The following is an 8179-nucleotide window of genomic DNA, read 5'->3' on the forward strand; positions in this document are numbered from 1 at the left end:
TTATATATCAAACACCTATACACACTGACCCCTATGCATAACATATACCTTATCTATATATATCAGTCACTGACCCCTATGTGAAGTGTATTTCTATCTATATAGCAGTCAGTGATCCCTATACTCAGTCTATACCACTACGTATTATATAAGCCACTAAGCCCTATCCACAGCATATACCTTTATTTATAAGTATCAGTCCCTGGCATCTATACACAGCATATATCACTCACTGACCCCTAAACATAGCAAATAAACATAGCATGGGTTTCCTCCAGCTACTCCGGTTTCCTCCAACATCCCAAAAACATGCAGTTAGGTAATTGGCTTCCCCCTAAAATTGACCTTAGACTACATTAATGACATATGACTATAGTAAGGACATTAGATTGTGAGCTCCTTTGAGGGACAGTTAGTGACATGACTATGGACTTTGTACAGCGCTGCATAATAAGATGGCGCTATATAAATACTGTGTAATAATAATATTAATAATAATATACCTGTCTGCATATATTAGTAATTGACCGCTATCTACAGCATATACCTATATGGCATTCAGTAATCCCTATGTGAAATATATTCCTGTTTATAAATCAGCCACTGCCCCCTATACACAACATATACTATTATACATGATATCAGCCACTGACCCTTATACACAGCATATACTATTATATATTACTAGATTGTAAGCTCTTCGGGGCAGGGTCCTCTCCTCCTGTATCACTGTCTGTATTAGTCTCTCATTTGCAATCCCCATTTAACATACAGCGCTGCGTAATATGTTTGCGCTATATAAATCCTGTTTAATAATAATATTAATAATAATATATATTATATCTGCCACTGACCCCTATACATTGCATATACCATTATATATGATATCAGCCACTGACCCCTATACACAGCAATTACCAATATATATTATATCAGCCACTGACCCCTATACACAGCATATACTATTATATATTATATCAGCCACTGATTCCTATACACAGCATATATACACCGAACTACTCCTCCTATCATCCACCCAGCCTGACATGGCTCTAATCCTTATTACACCGAACTATACCTCCCATCATCCATCCAGCATAACATGGCTCTAATCCTTATTACACCAAACTACATTTCTCTTCTTTTCTTATCTCTTTTCTTACTTCTCTCCCCAATCTCCCCTCTATTTTCTTTATTTCTCATTTATTCACTCTTCTCCCTTCTTTCTTTTCTTTTATCTCTTTTCTTCCCTTCCCTTCTCTCTCTCTCTCTTCTCTCTATCCTTCTTTTTCCTCTCCAATCTTTTCTCACTTTCTCTTTCTCTCTCTTTTTTCTCTCCTTTTATTTCCACTCCTCATCCCTCTTCTCTTTCCCTCTTTCTCTCTTCCTTTCTCACTTTCTTATTTTCTCTTTTTCTTCTTTTCCTTTTCACTTGTCTCCTCGTCCCTTTCTTTCTCTTCTCATATCATAGTTACACAGTAGGTTAGATTGAAAAAAGACATAAGTCCATCAAGTTCAACTACTAGGGGAATAATCATATCCCAGATATAAAACCCTATAAGACATAGTTGGTCCAGAGGAAGGCAAAAACACCCCTGGTACAATTTGCTTCAATAGGGGAAAAAATCCTTCCTGATTCCATGAGACAATCCTGGAACCCTGGAACATCAATTCCCTTTTCTTCTCTTCTCTCTATTCCGCTCTTTCCCCTCTCTCACTCCTTAGATTTTCTCATTCTCTCTTTTCTCTCATTTTTTGTCATCTTCTCTTCCCTCCATTTCTAATCACCCCCCTTTCCTTATCTTTCTTTCTCTTTTCTTTGTTCTTCTCCCTCTCTTTCTTATCTCTTCTCCTACTTCTTCCACTTTCCCTTCTCCTCCTCATATTCTCATCCTTTCTCCTCTCCATAGTTTCTTTCTCTTTTCCCCTAGTTCACGTTCTTATACCATGTTCCCTTATTTTCTTTAACTCATACTTCTTTTTTTCTTCCATTCAATTCCTTTCCTTTTACTTGTCCTTTTCTTCTTTTCTTTTCTCTATAATTCTATTCCCTTTCTTTCTCTTTTCATGTCTTATCTTCCCTTCCTTCTCTTCTCTTCTCTTCTCGGAATTCTCCAATCAGGAGGGAGAAACTTGAACATGTTTTGTCCTGCAATAAGATATTTGTGTTTAGCCAATCTTTTTTTTTCTTTGGATGAATTAGACAGGGATCAGTACTGGCAGCCAGAGAATTCTCCTAATATATCATTTTAATGCAGGTCTGTCTGCAGAAACCCTGTAGGACATGTGTGGCCCTGGCTGCACCCTGCTGGGGCCCCTCGATGATGCCGCAATGAATCTTTAGATGACCTGTGCATCATTTCCAGCAAGGTCAGTCATTTTATAAATTGATTTTTCTATATGTGCGAGCACTTAATGTGACGATAAGGAATTGATCCGCTCACTACTGCTGAGGTAAGCTGAGGATGTTCAGCCAAAAACCAAGGGGAAGTGGCGGGGGGAGTCCTTAAAGGGGAAAAGTAAAATTAAAGTGGACCTGTCACTAAGTTTTCTTTTTGATTGGGTCGTTACTAAGCTGATAAGAAGTGGATGATGACCCTGAATTGGTTGTTGTATTGGTTGTTGGTTAGGGTTAACAGCTGGGCCGCCACGGCCCAGAGCTATAATGCAAATAGGTTTTGCATGGAAAAGTTTTGACTTGCAAACCTGGAAGGCAGCTGGAAGGGCAGAGGAGGGAAACCTGAGGGCCTGCTTATTGCAATGCAAACCGACAAATGTACCAAGGTGCCATGCACTGCAGTGCCACCCCAACCCACCCACAATGCACTGCATGGAAAGGAGAAGGAACGCACATGTGCGTTGGAATGCACTGATTGGTGCAGCCTCGCTATTGAAGATGCATTAGCAATGCCATAAACTGAATAGGCTGCCTTCAGGGAAGGTTAATGTGCAATAAGCAGCATCAATGCATGTTTAATATTCCAACACAGTGGATGGGCTACAGCAGGCCCTAAGGACTGTGGGTGTTTTAGTGGAGGGGCCCATAACAGCAGTGGTCATTTAGAAAAAAGGGCCCTTAACATTGGTGGTCAGTGGACTAGAACCCTACACTCGTGGTCAGTGGTAAACTAATCCTTCTCACTGGTGGAAAAGGGCCCCCAAACATTGGTGGTCATTGGAGAAGGCCCCCCTAACATCAGAAGTCAGTGGAAAAGGGTCTCCTTATATTGATGATCAGTGAAGGATCCTCTAATAATGGTGGTCACTGGAGAAGGGCCCCCTAACATTGGTTGTCAGTAGAGAAGGGCCCCTAATATTTTTTGATCAATGAAGGGCCCCCTAACATTGGTGGTCGTTGGAAATGGGCCCCCTAACATTGGTGGTTAGTAGAGAAGGGCCCCCTAACATTGGTGGTCACTGGAGAAGGGCCCCCTAGCATTGATGGTCAGTGAAGGGCCCCCTAACATTGGTGCTCCTTTTCTCTTCTCTTTTCCCTTCTATTCTTATCTAATCCTTTCCCTTTTCTTGTCTTCTCTTTCCTCCCCTTTTTGTTATCTTCTCTTACTTCCCTAACATCCTGTTCATAGTTTCCCCTATCTGAAGCTCTGACAGTGTCTTGTTTCAGGTGATAAGACTGTGTAAGATAATTGGGTGGACACAGACCCAACACATTGTGACACTGGTGGCAGGGGTCCCAGTCAGTTCTGCACAGGGGCCCAGGAATGGTCGCACTTTTAGGGCACAGAATACACATAGCATAGGCAACCCTGATAGGGATCTGACATGGTTGGTAAAAGTCATCATAAAAACTTAAAAATAGAACTTTTTATGCCAGCAGAGTTTTTTCTTTGTGCTGTATGCACAGCTGTATAGGAGGAGGATGGGATGATGCTGCAGGTGACACAAACAAAGAGGACCTGTCAACACTTATCAGCAGCCGTTAGGGGGATGGGGAGGAATCCATGGGTGGGTGGCGGTTCCAAAGGTGTCTTCACCTCTTCTCTGTTCAAGGTGAAATTAAGGTGATGCCTGGTGTCTCCAATGAGGTCCAATGGCCCCTGGGGGTTACAGAAGCTCCTTTCCCCCTACGTATGGGGTCTAAATATAAAGCAGTGAATCTGAGCTCCCCTGCTGAACTGACATAGGGCCCCTGTTGGCTAAGGACAGTTTGGGGCCCTTGTAAAACTCCACGGATTAGACAACAAAGCTAACCTTTGCTCCTTGGCTCCCCTTGCAGGGTTAAGTGCTTGTTTTTAGGTAGGGTATCATTAAAGGCAACCCCTACCTTATTCTTCCTGTGGGCAACCTGAGTAGAAAGGGCCACCCCCTGCCAGCATGCTGAAAAAAAAGGACCTTGGCTCCTGGTGTGGAAGCAGTGGTGCCTCTGCAGAGGTCAGACACTCCCCCTGCTGGAATTCTCCAATCAGGAGGGAGAAACTTGAACATGTTTTGTCCTGCAATAAGATATTTGTGTTTAGCCAATCTTTTTTTTTCTTTGGATGAATTAGACAGGGATCAGCACTGGCAGCCAGAGAATTCTCCTAATATATCATTTTAATGCAGGTCTGTCTGCAGAAACCCTGTAGGACATGCGTGGCCCTGGCTGCACCCTGCTGGGACCCCTCGATGATGCTGCAATGAATCTTTAGATGACCTGTGCATCATTTCCAGCAAGGTCAGTCATTTTATAAATTGATTTTTCTATATGTGCGAGCACTTAATGTGACGATAAGGAATTGATCCGCTCACTACTGCTGAGGTAAGCTGAGGATGTTCAGCCAAAAACCAAGGGGAAGTGGCGGGGGGAGTCCTTAAAGGGGAAAAGTAAAATTAAAGTGGACCTGTCACTAAGTTTTCTTTTTGATTGGGTCGTTACTAAGCTGATAAGAAGTGGATGATGACCCTGAATTGGTTGCAGAGTACTAAAATCTGATTGGAGGCTCTCCCTATTTTCTATTCCTTAGTTTCTGTATAAACACATTATATGTTTTTTGGTTTTCAAGGCTTGATCAGACCAGGGGTGGGAGCAGCGGCTCCTGGGCGGCTACGGACAGTTTGCCATTCCTCTGGCCACCCAACCTTTGCCTTGGTTCTTAATGCACCGGTGTGTTTGAACATTTACAGTAGGTGGTACTGAGGTGCCCCCATTCTTTTCTTTTGGGTGGTAAGGGGTCAATACTACATGTAGTGCTTCTGGGATGTGAGGAAGCAATAACCGCACCAAACCTCACCGCCATTGTGAACCAACCACTTCTCCGATGACCTACAACTGACTTCCCCACTCATAACCTCATCACACCCACCGCTCCAAGACTTTTCTAGAGCTGCCCCGACTCTCTGGAATGGTCTTCCTAGTCCTATTCGGCTTGCTCCTACTTTCTGCTCATTTAAAAGAGCGCTCAAAATCCATTTTTTAAACTTGCCTACCTATCTTCTTCTCTATTTTGAAACCACCACTACTTCCCACCACTACATATCCCCCGTCCTATTGTGTGATACTTCCCCAACCTACTAGATTGTAAGCTCTTCGGGGCAGGGTCCTCTCCTTCTCCTGTGTCACTGTCTGTATTAGTCTGTCATTTGCAAACCTTATTTAATGTGCAGCGCCGCGTAATAAGTTGGCGCTATATAAATTCTGTTAAATAATAATAATACTAACCCTTATTATATTATATATTATAATAAATGGGGTTCCCTCGTGAGAGTCACTCTATTTGTCTCAGTGACCGTCACCCCAACAGGAAGTGGGGAAATAAATCTTCCAAAGCCATCCCCTGTCCTGGAGAAGCCGTCTCAGGAGAGATTTTCCTTCACTTTGAGTAGATTTGTCTGTCTGCAATGAGTTGGCAATCATTGTGGCTGTTATTTTTGTTCTTCCCTCATCTTGTGTGACACCCAGGTGGCATAGACATGGCACTAGGGTACCCCTGACCTGAAGGGCGCCCAGCCACAGCCAGGATGAATAGGGGGTTAGTGTACTTGTGGCCCATCCATGGCCTGCTCCTGATGGAACTTCATTGTGCACAATGATGTCCAGAAAGCAAAGCATGCACCAGGTGAGTTTGCTGCAGGGGCTCTGCTACAACGATACGTAAAGGAACCCAGTCTCTATCCTGGCTCTGACTAACCCCCCAATCCCATCTTCCTAGGCCAGCTCCCCGTATTCATTGGCTAATCCCCCTCAATGTGCCAAGGATGTCTTGCTTGGGGCACCCCCATGCCCTGATATGGCCAAGTTTTTTGCCCCCAGTGGCCAAGAGCAATTCCAAAGGGGGGTGCCCCTGAACTAAGTTGCATGTTGCATCGAATGGTGGGCAGGGAGCAGATTTGTTCTGACCTGGTGATCAGTGCAAGAACAAGTTTTGGACCCCCCAGGTTCCAGGAACCTACCTGACCCATATTTAGTACAAATAGGGCCACATGTGACCCTACAGTCTGCACAAATGGGGGTAAGGTCACCCCCTTAGTGTATAGACATGCTGATAAGGAAAAATCCCCCATACATGTTTATACCACAATCAATTAATAGAAAGATCTATAGAGGTCCCGTCCTCATATTGGATCGGCGCCTTCAGCCCGGCCCAGGTTAGAAGAATTGCTTTTAGCATATTATGACAATGCTGCAGATTCACAAGCCACAGACTCTAATGGCTTCTCAACCGATCGATAACTTAACCCTTTCCATTCATTGGTTGGAAATGTAATTATTGGAATCTCTTTTCTGGAGGAGAATCAGACATTGATGGAGTAAATACAGCAACGTGGGCAGTGCTTTAACAATCAGGCCTGGTTTGCAGTGAGTCCATATAATGGGGGTGACAGCAACTTCTCTGCACTGACAGTTAGTAAAGTGCATCATACTGCAGGGTGCAGGAAATCATCATGGAGCGCTGGCGCCCTCTAGTGTGTCCAGGTAAAACTTCTGCTAGAAGGACACAGAAGGTTAGGTCAGTGTGTGAAGTCATGCGTAAGTCAGAGGAATGCTGGGTCATGTGGTGTCTTGCCTGCAGTGTCCATAGTAAATGAATGGGGGCAGTAGTGAGCGGATAGGCACTACATGCTGTAAAATGCTGAAATGACGATTCATTGAAATCAGAACAGCGGTTGGTCGTTATTCCGACCAATCTGAACACAGCCTAACAGTCTCATGTAATGTGATAACCATTTCCAGAAGTCTTCTGTTTTTTTTATTAGTCTCTATCAGTCCCTTGCAACTCAGAAAAGGGTCTCTAACATTTAATTATGGCTTAGAAGATGTCTCTAACAGTCTCCTGCAGAATATAAGTTTCTAAAAGTATCCCACAGCATGGTAGAAGTCTCTAACAGTCACCTGTTGCTTAAAAGAAATCTCTAACAGTCACATATGGTTTGGAAGAAGTCTCTAACAGTCTCCTGCAGGATATAACAAGTCTCTAAAAGTCTCCTGCAGCATGCTAGAAGTCTCTAACAATCACCTGAGGATGTCTCCTGTAGGATGGAAAACGTCTCTAACTGTCCCTTGCAGCTTGAAAAAAAGTCTCTAACAGCCTCTTGCATGATGTAAAGATCTCCCTAACAGTCCCATATAGCTTGTAAGTAGTCTTTAACAGTCTCCAGAATGGAAGAAATCCCTAACTGTCTCCTCCTGTATGGAGGAACTTTCTAACTGTCACCTGGAAGAAGTCTCTAACATTCTCACTCAAAGTCTCCTGCAACTGTAAAAGTCTGACAATACGGTAACTAACAGTTCCCTAAAGCTTGAAAAAAAACTGTCTAACAGTCTCCTGCAGGATGAAAGATGTTCCTAACTGTCCCTTGCAGGCTGAAATAAGTCTCCAACAGTCCTATACAAAAGGTCACTGACAGTCTCTTGTAGGATGGACGAGGTTCCTATCAGTCCCAAACAATTTGTAAGAAGTCTTTTAACTGTATCCTGCAACTTGAAAGATGTCCAACAGTCTCCTATGTGAAATAAGGAAGTCTCTAACACTCTCCTGCAGCTTGAAAGTGGTCTTGAACAGTCTCAAGAATGGAAAAAGTCTCTACCAGTCTATTCCTGTATGGAAGAAGTCCATAACAGTCTCCTCCTGTATGCAAGAAGTCTCTAACAGTCTTCTCCTGTATAGAAGTCTCTAACAGTCTCCTCTGGTATGGAAGAAGTCTCTAACAGTCTCCTCCTCTTTGGAAGAAGTCTCAAACA

Source organism: Pyxicephalus adspersus, chromosome 7, assembly GCF_032062135.1.
Source record: "Pyxicephalus adspersus chromosome 7, UCB_Pads_2.0, whole genome shotgun sequence".
NCBI classification, from domain to species: domain Eukaryota; kingdom Metazoa; phylum Chordata; class Amphibia; order Anura; family Pyxicephalidae; genus Pyxicephalus; species Pyxicephalus adspersus.